Raw genomic sequence first — 19,596 nt, forward strand, 5'->3', positions numbered from 1 at the left:
ATACCAAAGCCCTGAAGAAATGCAAAAATACAATTGTAAAAATAAAATAAAATGCCACAATCCTCTTAATAACAAAACCCTCAAAAGCCCGAAAACAGTGTAGAAAAAAATGCAACAACAACTGAAAGGGAATGTCAAATAACTTGTTCTCAAACAAGAAATAACAGTTTCCTTTAAAAAAAAAATTGCGTTGGTAAATAGATTTATTCAGAAAATCCAAATCCTGTAAATAAAAAAATAAACAACACAAATGCAAACCCACAAGCATTAATATTAGCATTAAAAACACAATAAAACATTTAATAAACATAGCAGAACATAAATACTAATTATATCCAACAACACCATCCAACACATAAAACACTAAACTACCAAAACAGCACCTAACTACACCAAAAACCACCCTAACAAATCTATTTACACTACTACTACCTTACCCCTACCCTAAAACTAACTTAAAAGTATATACAATTAAACTTACCTGAATGGACGAAAAGCAGCTCCTAACCGCAAAGATCCGTCTTGCAAAATGACCTAAAAACAAAACCGATAGAAAGAAAAGTGCGGCATAATTGTAATGAAAAAAAGACTAACTCGCCGTAGACAACAATGAAAATTATCGAAAAAATTATTTAAAATAACATACAACGTCATGTTTTGCAATTTTTTTATATATTTTTATTATGTCCAAACATAACAAGTTAATCATTACCAAAATATATATGCACACAGGCACTGATGCAATGAAAATATAACCCCATCACCCCCGAGAGCAGGCGACACCACCATGAGCCATTTACATTGTGTTCTCGTCCACAATACAAGAGTGCCAAAGGACAGAAAGACTCTTGATAATCGATTGTATGGGTAGCAACCAATTGTCAGGAATGATAATGTAACATGCACCCCTGCCGTTCATCGAATACCCCTAAACAAACTGTCCCCCACCCTCTTAACCCTCCCCCTCCCGACGTGTCACGCTTAGCAAAGATTACGGCATCACCAAAGTACAACTCAAAGGAGTACAATAAAGGTACACTGCAGCAAACATCAGGAAGTCCAGCAGTGCCAGAGGCTAAGGTAATCAGGGCCACAATGAACACACACATCAGATCATTGAATAGCATTGTATGTATGTATGTATTTATTTGAGCTTGTAAAGCGCACTGCTACCCGTCCGTAGGTTTCCTGGTGCTGTATAACTCTGGGGAACCCGTCCTGGCTTTCCCTGTGGGATGGTCCCTGTTGGGAGTCCCCAAGGTGGAGCCAGGCATCCCCGGAATTGATGGGGCCGTTGTGGAGATTAGGCAAGCTAATGCCCAGAGTTGCCGAGTGGAACCCCTGATTAGAGTAAGCACCGAAGCGAGAATTATCGAGCCCGCTGACCCAAGTCCATGACCCTGCCACGTCGGGAATTGAACCCTGATCCCTGGCCGATTTCTGCTCCCGGGGCTGCCGCCTTTAACCAGTGAGCCACACTACTCCACCTAGCATCCTCTAGCATTAAATATACAGTAATCAGGGCATCACAGCTGGGACATCAGCCACAGGATCTTCGTCTAAATCAGTGTCTGGGATTTTCAGCAGAACCACTAATGTGTCCCATGCCCTTGCTACCTGCAGAGCCTTCTCACTATTTGCCCGTTTAGCAAGCTGCAATCGAACGGTACCCTTGTATTCTGCCCATTTAAGGAGTTCAGCCTTCCATCTCTGAACACTAGGGCCCTTCTTAGCTTCCCAATGTGTTGTAATGTCCCATTTAGCCAAAAGAAGGCCTAGGTCCAAAAACGTACTAGTAATCTTATTCTTGGAGGTATAGGGAAACCATTGGAGCAAACAAAGGCCGATAGTGGGCTCTACTTCTCTCTCAGTGATTTTACGCAGCAGTGTAATAACCTCTTCCCAATAAGACCCAAGCTGTAGGCAGTCCCACATCATGTGACAAAAGTCTGCACCACCCGCGTTGCAGTGCGACACCTTGCCGTATCCATAGCGAAATGGTGATTAATTTTTGCTGGGGTAAGGTACGCCCTGTGTAAAATAAAAAAATGCACCAATAGAAAGCAGGCATTTCTAGAGCTTTTCCATGCCCGTTCAACTAACTCAGTCCATACTTTCTCAGGGGTCTCTTCCCCTAACTCCCCCTCCCACTTCTGTAGTAGTGTCAGTAATGGAGTTAGTGCCTGATGCTTTATATGCCTATTAAGGTAAGACAGGTCATATCGTTCCTGCAATGAACCAAAGGGGAGCAAGGTGCTGTCCATGTATAAGGCCCCAGGTGTAGCGAGACCTTTCCCCTTCCAGTCGGTCAGCGCGGACCAGGAACCTTCATGGGGATGAGCAGTGCACATGGCCAAGGGGGTCTCAGGAGCATAAGGACATGCAATCTGTGCCCTCCTCTGAGTCCTGATCCAACAAAGCCGAAATGTCCATACTTCGTTAGAAAGTGCCTTTTGCAGTAACAGTAATTGTTAAATAATTCGGGAGAGTATCCGTCCGGGAACCAGCCTGCCATCCTGGCCACCCGGCTCACAAAATTCCCATGCTACTGCTTGGGTAAGCCACTGCAATTGGGCCACCAAATAGTATGTCTCCAGGTCAGGAACCGCTAATCCACCCTCTGATTTTGGTCTCATTAATATTTTCAGCTCCACCCTCCATCTGCCAGCAGCCCAGAGGAACCCTGTAATCATAGCCTGAAGCTGTTTGAAAATTGAGGCTGGAATCCAAACAGGTAAGGTTCTAAAATAGTACAGCAGCCTGTGGAGGGTCACCATCTTAAGGAGCGACAGTCTGCCGTCTACCTAGAGGGGCAGCGTTCCCCAAAACTCAAGATTGCTCTTAAGACCCCAGATGGCACTACCCACATTACCCTCCAGTAAGTTAGTCTGTGCATGATATATTCGGGTCCCCAAGTACGACAGGCATTGATCTTCCGAGTGCACCCCATCTATAGCTAGAGGACAGCCGTCCAATGAAGCAGCGGGGAACAGGCAAGTCTTCACCCAATTCACCTTAAGCCCGCAACGGTGCCAAGGTCATCAAGGAGGCACTATGCTCCAGTAAGGGCATTGGCAGTATTCGCTAGGAACATGAGTAATTCATCGGTGTACAGCGCGATGTTGTAAAACTGCCCATGTATGCAAAGCCCAGGATACAGCAACCCAGACCTGGCCTGGGCCACCACCCGACTCCATGGCCAGGGCAAATAATAGAGGGACGAGTGGGCAGCCCTGCGTCATCCCACGACTCACCACACAGGCGTCCAAGATCAATACTCCCATTTTAACCCTAGCAGTGGAATGATTGTATAATAAAGCCATCCAAGCTACAAAAGTATCCCCCAAGCCTAAACTAAGCTGAAAAAATAGTGCTATTCCAGACTGTTGAATGCTTTCTCTATATCTACAGCTAGAATGGCTGCGGAATATTTCGAATAAGTGTCAGCTTCTAATATACGAAGCAGACATCTCACATTTATGGCTGTGCTCCTGGTCATGATAAAACCCGTTTGATCCCTATGTATTAAGTGAACCATGTATGGGAGCAACCGGGTAGCCAAGATCCGACTTAAAATCTTGTAATCAGTGGTGAGCATGGACAGTGGGTGATATGCAGTCCTGTCAGAAGGCGGTTCCCCGGGTTTCTGCAGTGGAATAATAATTGCTTCACAAGTGATGACAGGTAAGTGTCCCGCTCGCTTCGCTTCATTAAAAAGTGTCACTAGTTTAGGAGCCAGCAGATCAATGTAGGTCTGGCAAAACTCAATCGGCAGGCCATCAGCCCCAGGAGTCTATTTCCATGCCATGACTTTGATCACCCCCGGACTTCGCCCAGAGTAAAATCCTGACCCAGCAGCTCTGCCTGTGTCCTGTCTAGTTTTGGAAGATCTGCTGCAGCTATAAAATCACCAAGGACCCCATCATTCAGCGTCACCTTACTCTGATAGAGTTCCCTATAGTAGGCAAGGAACTGATCATTAATCTCTTGCTGTGTGTAGCAAACTTCAACAGTTGGGCTACACAATTCTAATATGACAGTCCCCCGTCTAGCTGGGTTGGCCAATCAAACCAGTAATGCTCCAGACTTGTCTCGCTCTGTGTGAGCACACGCTAGGTATTTTTAATAATCAAAACAACACAGTCTCTCTATCTATGCAGCAACTGCCTCCCTAGCCTCCAGTAGATCCTGCTGCCTATCTGGGTGCCCAGGCCGTTCCTGCTCCGCCCGGTGCAGACTCTATCTCCTGCAGTAGTGTCTTACGAACCCCCACCATGTTGGTAATACAGTGCCCTCAAACCACAGCTTTCAAGCATCCCACTCTACAGCAGACGATGAGGATGTGCCAGTATTCTCTAGAAAGTATCGGGCAATGCCAGTACCTACCACCGCCCAAAATGCCTGATCCTCTAATAGTTCTGGATATAGGCACCATTTCGGAATTGCAGGGAGCACATGTGCCCAATGAACCCGCGGGAGAAGTGGGTTATGATCTGAGAGCGTCCTGGTGAGGTATTCACTATGTTTGACAGCTGCATGAATAGCTGGAGAGCAGAGTATTGCATCTTAGCGAACATGGAGCTTGTGTAATGCAGATAAGAAGGAATAGTCGGGTATCCCCAGTTGATCTGCCGTCCATATGTCAATTAACCCCCATCTATGCTGCCAATCCTTCCTAGCCTTAAAGAACTTATGAGTAGGTGCATCAGGGAGGGGTGTATTGGACCTATCCAATAAGACATCAGAAATAGAACTAAAGTCACCGCCCGTAATCACTGATCCAGTCAGGTGTGGTGCCAGCTTTCCTGACAGCTGGGTGAAAAAGGCCGGCTGCTCTGTGTTGGGGGCATAGATGTTGCTCAGCACTATGTCCCTGCCAATTCAGTCATCCCGCAACCATCACATATCTACCCTCTGGGTCTGTAAGCTAATGCGTGAGTTGGAAAGGAACCCCCACCCCGACCCATTTGAACACTCCCCTCGGAAAAGCAGAGTAAGTTGTACAAAAAACCTGACCCTGCCATCTACATTGCAGGGCGAGGCCCTCTTGTCTGGTGATGTGTGTTTCCTGAAGGAAAGCCATGTGAACACCTCTACGCACTAAGTACGCATGTATTTTGTGACGGGGCACCATTGTATGCATGCCCCTGAAATTCCATGATATGTATTTCAATTCAAGTAACAAACCCATGATGTAGCTGTGCACATTATCCTAGTAATCTGTTTAAGGTGACATGCCGAATTCCCATACCCAACCCATTACAAAACAAATAGAAATCCCAACTCCCTCTCCCCAAAACAGGTACTAAAATTCTAGTCCCCATCCAAACTAACTATGAACTCAGTATCCTCGAGTAACTATAGAGGAACAAGGGGGTAAGCAGCTGCAAACTGGCATTGCCCAGCAACGTACACAATAATCAACTATGCCTTAAGTAACACACACAGTAGCCCTCGTCCAGGGGTGCATAGCAATAGCTTAAAGATCCTCCCTCACCAGTCCATCAACTCAGCAATGGAAGTGGAGACAGTTTAGTGCCAGGAGGTCCAGTAAAAGGAGAAGGAACAGATAGGAGAGAGGAGAAAGAGTGAGACAGAGCTAGGAAAAGCAACTCAAATAATTTAATCTGCTGTGCCTGGCGTGACATGGGGTAGCTTAACACTGCCATCGCGGGATACATCCGAGTCCAAAACTTCAGACGCCTTCTCCGATCCAGTTTCCGCTCCTGATGGCAATTTATGATCCTGCAACAGTTCTGACACTGCCCGCAGCACGTCAGACCTCTCCTTCTCTGTCTGGGAGGCACAAGGTGCTCGCATGGGAGTTCGACGATCCCTTGTCCGTAGAGACCTTCTTGGAGGCGTATGTCTCTGCTCCGCCGGTCCGCGGCCCATTCTGTAGGATTCAACCCAGTCCCAAGCCTTTTTGGGGTCATCGCAAAAGTGTGTCTTGCCGTCAAGGATAATCTGTAGCCGAGGCAGGAACATCAAGGAGTACTGGAACCCTTCATCCCGCAATGCCTTCTTGACTGCTAAGAAGGATATGCGACCGCCCTGGACCTCCACCGTATAATCAGAGAAGATCAACACTCTGCTATTATCTACTGTGTAAGGTCCTGAAGAGTGAGCCTTCTGCAGCAGGAAATCCCTGTCCTTGTAATGAAGGAGTCGGGCCACCACTAGGCGAGGAGGTCTTCCTTGTGCCGGAGGCCAGGCAGGGACAGGGTGGGACATTTCCAGGGTTTAGATAGAACAGAGTCAACCCGGTAGGAGCCACCACATCATCCTCCAGTTATGTGATCATACTAAACCCTTCTATCCCCAAGGGAGACCCAGCACTTGTATGTTGTTCCTACGGTTGCGCACTTCAGCATCCTCAGCCCTCTTCTCCAACGATTGAAGTCTGTGGGAAATATCCCCCATCTGGGCAGGGAGGGACTGCTGCGCTGGTGCCATGCCCATCAGGGAGGCCTCTGTTTGCTTCACCCGGTCAACCAGCTTGGTGTGCTCTGCTTCCAGGAGCCCCAGCCCCACAGCCACATTGGCAATATCTTGATCCTGGTTTTCTTGGTATATGTTATGGCCTTCAAGATCTGCGCCAATTGTTGCAGAACTAAATTGTTAGCGGGTATCTCAGGCGAATCCGGTCATCTGTGATCAGGGGCCAGGGCCTCCTGGTCCGGGGTAGCCCCCACCTGCTTGCCCCTAGGTTTCTCCATGTTCATGGGGGATAGCACCACCCGTCAATCAGAGACAGACAATGGGACTCAGCAAGTCGTCCTTTGGGGCAGGTCTAGGTGCTAGTCCCACATAGTAGTGGAACAGGAGCGATCAGGCACTGACGTGGACATCCCAGCAAAGGAACTTCCGTACGGGTCCGGGACAACCCCAAATGTACGTGCAAACTCGCCACCAGCAGTACTGGAAAACGTAAGGGGCATACCTGTTTTCAATTTGTCCCTCAAAGAACTTGATTCCAACTCTGTTACCCGCCTCACTCGAGGTCTTTCGTTTGTGCCAGCGGCCCATTTCGACAAGTTCGAATTCATGAAGGATTTTCACCTGTTTTTCAGGAAAATTCGATTAAAAAAAATCTTCCTTGCCTACGTTTCCAACCCTGACCTGGACAATAGGTCTGGACTTAAACCTCCTTCTACCTTTACCCCCACCATAGAGATGGTGGGCGGTGAAGTTGACATTTTTGAAAACACTGTTGTAAGGAAGATTGACAAAATGATAAAATTTGTACCTGTCCCCCACCCCAACTTATCTAGATTGGAAGAAAGCACCCTTGAAAAACTCAATGAGGATAGGAGCCTCACTATAAAACCATGTGACAAAGGGGGAGGAATTGTCATTTTTAATACCATCGAATATACTGAAAAGATGAACTCCCTCCTTTCTTCCTCTGACCACTACCTTAAGATTGCGCGCAATCCGGAGATGGTTTTAAAACAGCGTATACTGACCTTAGTGGAAAAAGCAGTGGAAACGGGCCAAATTTGCGAACAAGAGGCTGAGTATCTGACCCCGCGTTTTAAAAGGATACCCATTATATATGGAGTTCCTAAAACTCATAAAAGCAGTACGGACCCCCCTCTCAGACCTATCGTGTCTACGATAGGGGTAGCCACCGAGCCCCTGTCCAAATATTTAGACCGATTTCTTAAACCGCTGGTTGGCGAATTGGAGTCCTTTGTTAAGGACACGGGTCTTTTTTTTTTTTTTAAATTGAGGGGACTCCCTACTATGATGATCGAGAACTATTGGTAACGTTGGATGTGGAATCTTTATATTCCAACATCCCCAGAAAGGAGCCTTTGAAGCCATCGAGAATGTTTTGGCTTCCAGACCAGACATAGGCAATGCCACCTTTTTATTTGAATGCCTAAGCGTAGTCCTACAGGAAAACTATTTTGAATTCAATAATACCATATACAGGCAGATACGAGGAGTCAGCATGGGGGCAAGTTGTGCCCCCAGCGTGGCCTGCCTATATGTAGGAGAATTCGAAAAACTACACATATACAATGAAATGGCCCCCTTCCATGAAAATGTTAAAGGATGGTCACGATTCATCGATGACATTTTTTTCATGTGGAAGGGGGACCAAGGGTCATTGAATGAATTCCTGGTATGGCTCAATGCAGCTGACACCAATCTCAGGTTCACCTCTCATGTGAGCAATATAAAGATCGAATTCCTAGACATCTGGGTGGAACACCAGAATCAAGAACTCAGGGTTTCTTTATATACGAAGCCCACAGCAAGGAACACGCTGCTGCAGTACAGCAGCTTCCACCCCCGCTGCCAACGAGACAGTATCCCCTACAGCCAGTTCCTCAGAATTAGAAGGAATTGTACTGATACCAGAGACTTCCTCACTCAATCTGACATTCTGAAGGAGAAATTGAAACATCTAGGTTACCCTCCTAGAATAATCAGAGAGGCTTTCAAGCACGCAAGATACTGCAATAGGGACCAGATGTTTATACCGAAGGAAATTGAGACCACCGATCAATTAGTCTGCATTACAAGGCATTCCAATCTGAACCACAAACTGAGACAGGCGGTGAATTCAAATTGGCACCTCCTTAATTTAGAAGATGACCAACCTCGCCTACCAAAACCCATATTTGCCTTTAAGAGAAATCGGAATCTCAGAAACCATCTTGTGAGAGGCAGGTTGACAGATGACCGCAGTTCTAACCAAAAGGCCATTGATGGAAGTATTCCCATTTTTGGGAACCACAGATGTGGACATTGTCAAGCATTCCCACATGCCATCATTGGGGACACGATTAAAACCTCCGAACGGACTATTTCTGTAGAATGCAACATGAGGTTAACCAACTGCCGGACGGGCAACGTGGTGTACGTTATCCTCTGCCCATGCGCATTACCCTATGTGGGTGAAACCGGAAGGGAATGCCGCCTAAGAATAGGCGAGCACCGATCTAACATCAAGAACAAAAGACTTAACGCCCCCCTGGTAACCCATTGGCTGGACAAGAATCACCAGGAGAATATATTTAAATGGTTCATCCTGGAGAAAATCCAAGCCAAACCAGGAATGAACCCCACCGCCCTCCGCAAAAAGAGGGAGGTCTTTTGGCTCTTTCTCTTGAACTCCGTCAAGAAGGGCCTTAATGAGGAATGTCCATGGCCGAGTGTTATTATCTGAATTACACCCTCCATCTCATGAGTATGTTGTTGGGAGGAAACCATCGAATGGTCATCCCTGGGAACAATTGACGTGTTGCCTCTCTTTTCCCCTAAGATACATATATCTATACTGTCAATCCATATGGGCTCTCTTCGTTAGACCTTGATCTCTCTTTGCCCAGATGTGAACTTACTTATCTTGGAATTTCAGATCACTTTATTGCTGTCAGGCACCTATTGGGCATCATTCATCTTATTCCATCCTTGATTGGTCAATATAAGCAAATATGGTTGTTGCGGTGTGACTCAGGCGGCGTTTATTCAAATGGCTCAACTAACCAGCTTTTTCCCATAGACGTCGGGAGATATGTCCCGACTATGGGTTTTGATCAGATTACTACATAGGGATTTTTTGCTCTTCACCTACTCTGGGAGACAGAATTTAATGAAAAGCATAACATGTCAATTTTTGGAGATATATATATATATATATATATATATTGGCTTCTCTAAAGAATATCAGACACTGTTAGTCACGCCGTGGCACTCCCTAGGTTAACAAAGAAGGATTGTTATTAGCGCGTAGGAGGAGATTCTATCTTACTAGCTCCTCTCCAAGATGGCCGCTTCATTCTAGGTCCCTGAGGACTGACTGCGGGTTCCCTCCTCTATTTTTACGACCTGTGCAGGTGAAACTAATCACCTTGGACAACGCAGTCCCCTGAGTTCCCTTAAATAGAGACCCGGTAGGATAGCTCCAATTGCTGACGAGACCTTGCCTCAAAGTTTCCCAGTCCCACGGACCATCGGGTTTTCCTCCGCGTCTGGCTTTCTTCTCGGTGAGTACCCGCCCCCAGTAGACAGCAACCCGCAGTGTATCGGTCCAGTCTTCCATTGAATGGACCGTTAGTTATCGTGTTTTTTGTCCCATTTTTTCAGACGCCGGGTTGTTATTCGAACCCATTTGCATATGTACACAACGTGGAACTACTTGCCCACGAGTTACCCGGACGTTGGCCTATGTGCGGACATCATCGGAAACACCCCAGGAATCGACCCTGCAGTCCTGCCCTGCTCTTTTGCCACAAGGTGTGTGGACCCATGTGTTATCCGAGACCCTTAATATACAGGTACCTGTCTGTGTTCTATCATTTTGACCTGGGGGTAATACGACTTAAAAACTGGAAATAATATTGTATCCCGAATAGAGATGTGTTCCGCCCTCATTCTACAAATGACCTGTTGCGGGCTTCCCCCTTAGATTAACCTGAATACTCCTACTTTCTTTGGATGCTGCCTTCGCAAACGTGCCCTCATCTGCCTTTTACGGCCGAATCACCATCTAGTAAACTGACAAGCCTGGGCCCTGCCACTCATTGTATCTCCGTTCTTTGTTCCCTCTAGGCAAGAGACTATTTAACTCCCGTTCAAGGTTTCCGTTGGGCCCACCGTAAAATCCTGAACTCCCCCACGGTTTGAGTGCAAGGTCCCGGGACGTTGCCCATTATGAAAATCCATCTCATCCTATATGTGGTAAGCTGTGACTATGCTTCGTGTACCAACTAAATATGTCATGAGTTTTTCCCTCATTCCTTAAAGAATCAGATGAACTAGTAAATTAACATTAGGGCCCACTCGAGGATTCCCTTGATTCTGACTTTAGGGCCCCATGGCTAGGTGCAGACCTAGGTGCATAGATAGTGCTTATTCTCCATCTACATAAGACAGTGATGTAGATTGAAAACGTGTGTAAAAAAAAAAAAGTTTTTCTTAGATGGTTGTGAATGTTGAAGGATGTGTTGTAGTGTTCCCTGAGTGGTCCCCTGCCTTTTTGCTATTCTTTGGAAAGCTCTTAATCCATAACCCTTGAAAGCAACAGAGTGTATTCAAAGTCACTAAGTACATGAGAGCCGAAGTCTATTGTTAGAATGTATAACTATGTGAATGTTCAGATAATTATGTGAATGTTCAGATATGTTTAGCCTTTTAATGAAAATATATTATTGCTTATTATTACAGTTGGCTGGTTTTGTCCCATACTGGTTGGTCACTCATTGCCCTGACGAAGTTGTGGCCTAAGTAGGCCGGAACACCGAAACGCGCGTTGGTGTTATTTTCCCACCGGGCCCGATCAACTTTACCATCTATGACCCATATATCATCTTTTGTGCCCTTCTTTCACCCTTGTCAATGATTGGTTGAATACTGTGACTTGATGTTTTCTACTGATGTAATGGAATGCTTATATTGTGGTTTGAATGCTTGAATGAATGCCTTATGAAATCACAGCTGTTTGGGATATGATTGTGGCTATGAATGTCTTATGAATGTTACGATATATATGGGACTTTCTTGTTTTGTTATGAGCTCCATATGTTATGAATTTTTATGTGGATTTCAGTATGTATTAAATCTTTTTTATATAGGAACCTGTGAAATAATAACTATGAAAATAAAAATGATTAAAATTCTAAAAACTGATGTAGTCAGAAGATAAATACTTTGTGTGACTTTGACTATACCTAGTGTGGCTCATTGAAAACAAATAGGATCCTCTAGTGGGACCATGTCTTATTAAGACTGCAGGGTTTTTGCTTTTGTTCTGGTGCTATTTTTCCCTATACCTGCCGACATTTTGTGACCCACCGGTGAACCCCCTTCTATTTTGTTGTTACTGTCCCTGCCTTTAGTCAGCATCAATCACGAAGCACCAATCGCCAGCGTCCGGTCACGGCAACCACCACCGCAGCCGGCAGGATAGTACCCCCTGAGAATGCGCCCTCCACAGCTCCCCAGGCAGGAAATGCTGTGCCCAGCAGTGCTGGCAGGAATGGAGCCAGACCGTGCCCTCGGTGATCCCAAGAGCAACCGTAGGGGTGGCCAATCAGCAACCACTTCCCCCGCAAAATATGTGGGGTGCCGAATCTGAGTCCCCGAGGATAGACGCTCGGGCTCCACACAATGCAGTCTTAATCCATGGGGAGCACACAGAGCTCGGGGGGAACCCCAACCATGGCCTCCAAGCAATCCACAGCACTCTCACCGGTAGGATCCCAAGGCGACAGCACGCCCTGAGCGACCCTGCCTCCAGTTATCTCCTGCCACTAGGAGACCCCCGTCACAGCAGTCAAAATAGTGTTCCTTACACTCTAAAGGCACCTCAGCAGAAGAGCTCCAACTAACAGCACCTCAGCAAGATGGCGTTGGCTCCCAGCAGCAACGCAACCAGTGGCAAGAAGCGTCCAAACTGCTCATCAAAAGGGGGCCCCCCCCTGTCGCCCATGGACACAGGATGGCGCTTCAGGGGTAATGTTACAGGAGGGCACTTCAGGGGCAATCCGACTCGGCCCCAAAGCAGCCGCCGGCAGCGCAATCAAGTGCACGGGAGTTCCGACACCACTCTCTATACTCTTCGTCAAGTGACCTCTGCAGTTCCCAGGTCGCACCTCAGCTGCCCCCGCGGTGCTTGTCCAGCCTGTTAAAGCCCTCACGCAATCACCGGGGCAAAGGAGGCCACTGCAGGGAGCAGGAACGACCATCTCCATGTTCGCTGGGCCCTCTAATTCAACAAGTGCCGCCATCTTGTGGTCCCAGTGACGGAGCCTCACCCCACACTTCATGGGCACTCAGGACCCCCGAATTGCAGCCCCAGGCACTGTCCAGTAGCGGGGAGGTCTGATGCAAGCCCCCGGATGGGGGGCAACACCAGTCAGGCAGGAGAAATATCTAGACCGGTGCAGAGCACCAAGCTCACGCTACGCCCCCATAACTGTTAACTTTTATATGTTACTAGCAGCCCGTCCCGACGTTGTCCGGGTATGAAATAGAATGTGTGTAATGTGTGTATTCAGATACGGTCATTCGTGTGTTCCCCCGCTTGAGGCCCAGCTGCAGCCCTGGTTCATGTTAGCAGGCGCGTGTCCCCCCACTTGAGGCCCAGCTGCAGCCCTGGTTCATGTTAGCAGGCGCATGTAATTAGTGTAGTGATCCGCCGCCTGAGCCCGGCTACAGCCCTGGCTGATGTTAGCAGGCGCCTGTAATTTGGTTTAATGTAATTGTCCCTGCAGACACGCTCAGTCGCGTGTGCTCTCGCTTGAGGGCCAGCGGCGACCGTCTAACAATTAGAATTGTGTGAGTCTTGAATGATTGTTTCCCGCTGTTCTTATTTTTTTATGACCCACACCGACGCTCTTCGGCCCGAGTGCTTTTTAGACGCACCCAGGCCAAGCCACACACTGCATTTGGCCCTTTCAGACGCACCCAGGCCAAGGCACACACTGCATTTGGCACCCCCAGTATGTGTGAGACAACGGGCAGTCCCCCAAGGGAGTCTTGCGAATGGTTACTTACCACGCTTCAAGGTGAACGCCTTGTGACTCCCCCAGCACACGGCCACACCAGACGATCTGATTAATGTATGACCCAGATGGCATGAAGTGCGGAACGTAGCACACGCCCCCAGCGTTTGTCACGCCCCCAGCGTGCCCCTTGAAGTGGCCCAATTGCGTAATTGGCGCTTCAGATGGCATGAAGGGCCGACACACGCCCACAGTGCAGACACATACCCACAGCGTTTGTCACGGCCCCAGCGTGTCACGCCCCCAACGTGCCACTTAATGCGACGCAATTACGACTCACATGGCATGAAGGGCGGAACGTACCACACGTCCCCAGCGTTTGTCACGCCCCCAGCACAAGCCAACAGCAGAACGCAGACACGCCCACAAGGGACTACTTTGCTGGCACGGTTCTTTTACCTTTTAAATGTATATGGTGGCCGTCTGCATAGCCTATGTCCTTCTGCTGCAACTGCCCTTTCCAACGCTGTATTGGGTGTTGTGATTGGTGCTGTGGCTACTGAGATTTCCCGCCTCAAAGGTTTGAGCTCTCTCTTTATAATATTATTATGGATATATATATATATATATATATATATATATATATATATATATATATATATATATATATATATATATATATATATATATATATATATATATATATATATATATATACCTACTGGCAGTCGCCAGTAGGTAGTTATAGTTAGGATCGATTTCCATAGGGAAATCGCAACATTCTATTTACTTTGGCGCCGGTTGAGGAATCAGCCTGAATTTTTCAGCAACTTTGCCTCGCGGCGCTCCGCTCTTTCCCTGAAAGTTTGGGGGGCATTCGTCAAGCGGGGGCCGAGATAAAAGGGGGGTCCCAAAACGTGTTTTCCCCATGTTAATTTCCATAGGGCGGTCGGTCGCACTTTTAGCTCGAACGGCTGAATGGATTTTCACCAAACTTGGCAAATTTGTAGGGACTGGTAGCCCGATGTGCCTTTGCTATGTCTCAAGATATGTGCTCCAGAGGATTTTGAGTAAATTAGGTTCAAAAAAATTTATATATCTAGAGCCGCGCCCCGGTACGCGTACCGGGGAGCGATCCGGGCGTGCCACGCGACTTGCGCACGGAAAGCTGATTGGCTCTCGGGTGTCTGTAAACATTCGAAACAGTCCGCAGCGGCCGCCATCTTGTGTCTCGGTAGGATCGAGACACAAGAGGTGGCAAAAAACAAAGGGGGAAATAACCAAAAGGGGGCCGGTTAGACCCCCCCTGACCCCCTAGGTTTGATGTGGGGGCCATAAAAGGGTCCCTCGGGTAAAAAAATGGTTAATTTTTTTTTTTTTTTTCGCGGGGGGAGCGCCCGGTACACGCACCGGGGAGCGTACCGGGGAGCGTACTTTGGTGAAAAATAGTGAAAATAATAGTGTAAAATAATCATTTTGAGTGATTATAGGTAGGGTAGCTCTGAAAAGAGCTTTTGGGTTCTGTGGCTGTTTTAGGTACCTACAAGTATGTCCCACACACACCCACACGCACACAACCCTACATCCCCACACACACCTTACACACGCACACCTCCACCCACACCCAAACACCCCACAGCCCTACACCGACACCTTATACATCCACACCCACAACCACACATCCCACACACCCAGACACACACACACACCTCACCCCCCCAACACACACACACGCACACACAGATACCTCACAGACACACCTCACACATCCCACACACCTCACCTCCACACACACACGCACACCTCACAGACACATCCACACATCCCACACATACACACACATCCTATGCACATACTCCCCACACCCACACACACCCCAAACACACCTCACACACCCACACTTCCACCTACACCGAAACACCCCACACACCCACACCCACACACACACTTTACACACCCACATCCCCACCCACACCCACATACCCCACACAGATATACACCTCATCCCCCCAGACACACACACACACACATACACACCTCACAGACACACCCCACACATCCCCCACACACACCTCCCCCACCCCCACACATGGGGAAAACTCAGTGAAACACTAAAATAATAATTTAAAGTGCTTAGAGGTAGGGTATATCTGAATAGAGTTGTTGTGTTGTGTGGGTGATTTAAGTACCAACATGTAGGTACCAATGCAGAGTCTTAAATTCAATGTACACCGTTTACTCTGTAGATAATTTGCATGTTGTTATAGAAGTTATTGTGGTATATGGAATGACACCCACACCCACACACACACTTTACACACCCACATCCCCACCCACACCCACATACCCCACACAGATATACACCTCATCCCCCCAGACACACACACACACATACACACCTCACAGACACACCCCGCACATCCCCCACACACACCTCCCCCACCCCCACACATGGGGAAAACTCAGTGAAACACTAACATAATAATTTAAAGTGCTTAGAGGTAGGGTATCTCTGAATAGAGTTGTTGTGTTGTGTGGGTGATTTAATTAGCAACATGTAGGTACCAATGCAGAGTCTTAAATTCAATGTACACCGTTTACTCTGTAGATAATTTGCATGTTGTTATAGAAGTTATTGTGGTATATGGAATGACACCCACACCCACACACACACTTTACACACCCACATCCCCACCCACACCCACATACCCCACACAGATATACACCTCATCCCTCCAGACACACACACACACACATACACACCTCACAGACACACCCCGCACATCCCCCACACACACACCTCCCTCACCCCCACACATGGGGAAAACTCAGTGAAACACTAAAATAATAATTTAAAGTGCTTAGAGGTAGGGTATCTCTGAATAGAGTTGTTGTGTTGTGTGGGTGATTTAAGTGACAACATGTAGGTACCAATGCAGAGTCTTAAATTCAATGTACACCGTTTACTGTGTAGATAATTTGCATGTTGTTATAGAAGTTATTGTGGTATATGGAATGACACCCACACCCACACACACACTTTACACACCCACATCCCCACCAACACCCACATACCCCACACAGATATACACCTCATCGCCCCAGACACACACACACACATACACACCTCACAGACACACCCCGCACATCCCCCACACACACCTCCCCCAACCTCACACATGGGGAAAACTCAGTGAAACACTAAAATAATAATTTAAAGTGCTTAGAGGTAGGGTATCTCTGAATAGAGTTGTTGTGTTGTGTGGGTGATTTAAGTACCAACATATAGGTACCAATGCAGAGTCTTAAATTCAATGTACACCGTTTACTCTGTAGATAATTTGCATGTTGTTATAGAAGTTATTGTGGTATATGGAATGACACCCACACCCACACACACACTTTACACACCCACATCCCCACCCACACCCACATACCCCACACAGATATACACCTCATCCCCCCAGACACACACACACACACATACACACCTCACAGACACACCCCGCACATCCCCCACACACACCTCCCCCACCCCCACACATGGGGAAAACTCAGTGAAACACTAAAATAATAATTTAAAGTGCTTAGAGGTAGGGTATCTCTGAATAGAGTTGTTGTGTTGTGTGGGTGATTTAAGTACCAACATGTAGGTACCAATGCAGAGTCTTAAATTCAATGTACACCGTTTACTCTGTAGATAATTTGCATGTTGTTATAGAAGTTATTGTGGTATATGGAATGCATACCATAGTCTGTCAGGAAAACATAAAGAACATGGAGGCAGGAGATGAAAAAGAGATGTCAAATACACTTTGGAGATAATATAGTGGGAGAAAGGAAGTATCTATGAGCAAAATTACTATGTAAAACAAAAAAGTTGCACAGTATACTATAAGTCTCACATTATATTATATTCATTTTGGTACTATTTCATTGATTACATATAAAAAAGAATAATGTCTGGAACAATTTTTAATTATTAAATATAAATTTATTGCTCTGATTTTTCAAAATTTAATAAGACTTCCAACATTATGTCGTCGGGAATGTCCTCATTTGGATTACATGATTCCATTTCTTCCACATATTTCAGAAACTCTTCATCAAGAGACTGATGCAAAAAATCTGAATCGTTATTCTCTTTCTCTGGGTTGTCCTGAAGATCAAGTTCGAATGAAATATTACATTTATTTTGATCTCCTTCCATTATGTTGCTGTAAATTGCATAAAAAATAAATATATCAGTAGCGATAGGGCACTGTTGGGTTTAAGTTCAGACAGGTAGTTTTGATTTTTTAACAGTGAAGTTATTTTTGGGCAGTGTATGGTATCAGGCTGGAAGTAGAAATATAAAAAAGTGTATGTGATGAAACCTAAGTAAATTCATAATTATACAAGACAAGCCTAAATCCATCCATAACTATAACAGAGAAGTCTATCTAAATCTATAACTATTACAGAGGGATATTATATAACTATCAGAAAAAGTTTTCCATATTAACTTAAAGTGCACAATATACTTCAGTTTTCAAAATAACAACTTACCTTTAAAAAGAAGTTGAAGTTATTAGTGAAAATCCTTTTGAAATGTACACCAGGAAGTAGTAGTCAAAATGGCTGTGTTTCCCTCTCTTTCTTTATATTTATTTATTTATTTATTTATTTTGAAAGTTTTATATAGCGCGAACAAGATCTTCGCAGATATCAGAGCGCTTTACAGAGGAGGGGAGCATGTATACGCAGATACATCAATCATGTTAACAGTACATTGAAGTGATATCATAAAACAGTCAAGTAAGTCAATTTCAAAGTCAAAAATAAAAGTACAGGGTTCGAACAAGTAGTACAGATGAGTATCGAGTCTTTGTAGTTTTTCCTCAGTAGTCGTTCAAGTGTATTTAGCCATGAGGATCGCTTTCACTTCTCTCTTGAAAAGTATGGTGGAGGTGATAAGCCTTGTTTCAGGGGGGAGCGAGTTCCAAATCCTGGGAGCCATTCCTGAGAAAGAGCGTTTAAAGGTTTTTTCCTTGCGGAATCTTTTAGGCTTTAGCAAAAGGTTGTTTGTGCCTCTAGTGTTTCTGGAGCCTCCAGAAATCGTCAGCTTCTGAGCGAGGTATCTAGGTGAGCTCAGGTGGACAGCCTTGTGGGTCAAACAAGCTATTTTCAGGTGTATTCTGGCTTCAAACGGCAGCCAGTTCAATGATTTGAAGTCAGGGGAAATGTGTGAGTGTTTTTTTGATCCAGTGATAAGTCTCGCTGCGGCGTTTAGAGAGGCTCTTATGGGTGCCGTAGTAGCTAGGGGGAGACCGCAGAGGGCGGTGCTGCCGTATTCTATTCGAGGTATGACTAGTGATTGTACCGCCGTCTGGAAGTCTTTGGCTGGAAGGAAAGGTTTAAGTTTCCTAAGGGTGTTGATTTGGTAGTTTGCTCCCTTAGTTGCTTTGTTGATGTGTTCCTGCATGCTGAGATTGGTGTCAAGTGTTATGCCCAAAGATTTCGTTCGTTCAAGATTATATATTCAGGTACATAACCAATCAAATGTCAGGTAAAAAAAGTAGAAAATGAAAGTAACATTTTAATTGGTTGTCAATTCTAACACTTCAGATGTGTTTTTGTGAAGTAATTTACCTCAGGATATTTAGACAGTGCTACAGCTCAAATGGCTCAATGGAGTTCCATCGAATTTAGGAAAATGGTAGGGATTGGTATGTAGTATGAGCTATTCTATATTTGGTGAAAGTGTCTCCAGTGGTTTTTATGTAAATTAACTTGTAAAATTTTTTGGGAGCGCTTCCCGGTGCGCGCCCCGGTACGCGTACCGGCAGCGCTACGGGAGTCCTCCATTTTGTGTTTCGTTAGATTTGAGACAGAAAATGGAGGACAAACAACGTTGGGAATGGGTATAAGGGGGCATCGTAGGCACTCCCTGACCCTCTAGGTTTTCTGAGGGGGTCTTAGGAGGCCAAAAAAAAATTCATATTTTAAAATTTTCGCGGGGGGAGCGCCCGGTACGCGCACCGGGAAGCGTACCGGGGAGCGTACTTTGGTGAAAAATAGTGAAAAAAGTTAGAAAAAGATAATCATTTGGAGTGATCAGAGGTAGGATAGCTCTGAAAAGAGCTTTTGGGTT

Source organism: Lissotriton helveticus, chromosome 2_1, assembly GCF_964261635.1.
Source record: "Lissotriton helveticus chromosome 2_1, aLisHel1.1, whole genome shotgun sequence".
NCBI classification, from domain to species: domain Eukaryota; kingdom Metazoa; phylum Chordata; class Amphibia; order Caudata; family Salamandridae; genus Lissotriton; species Lissotriton helveticus.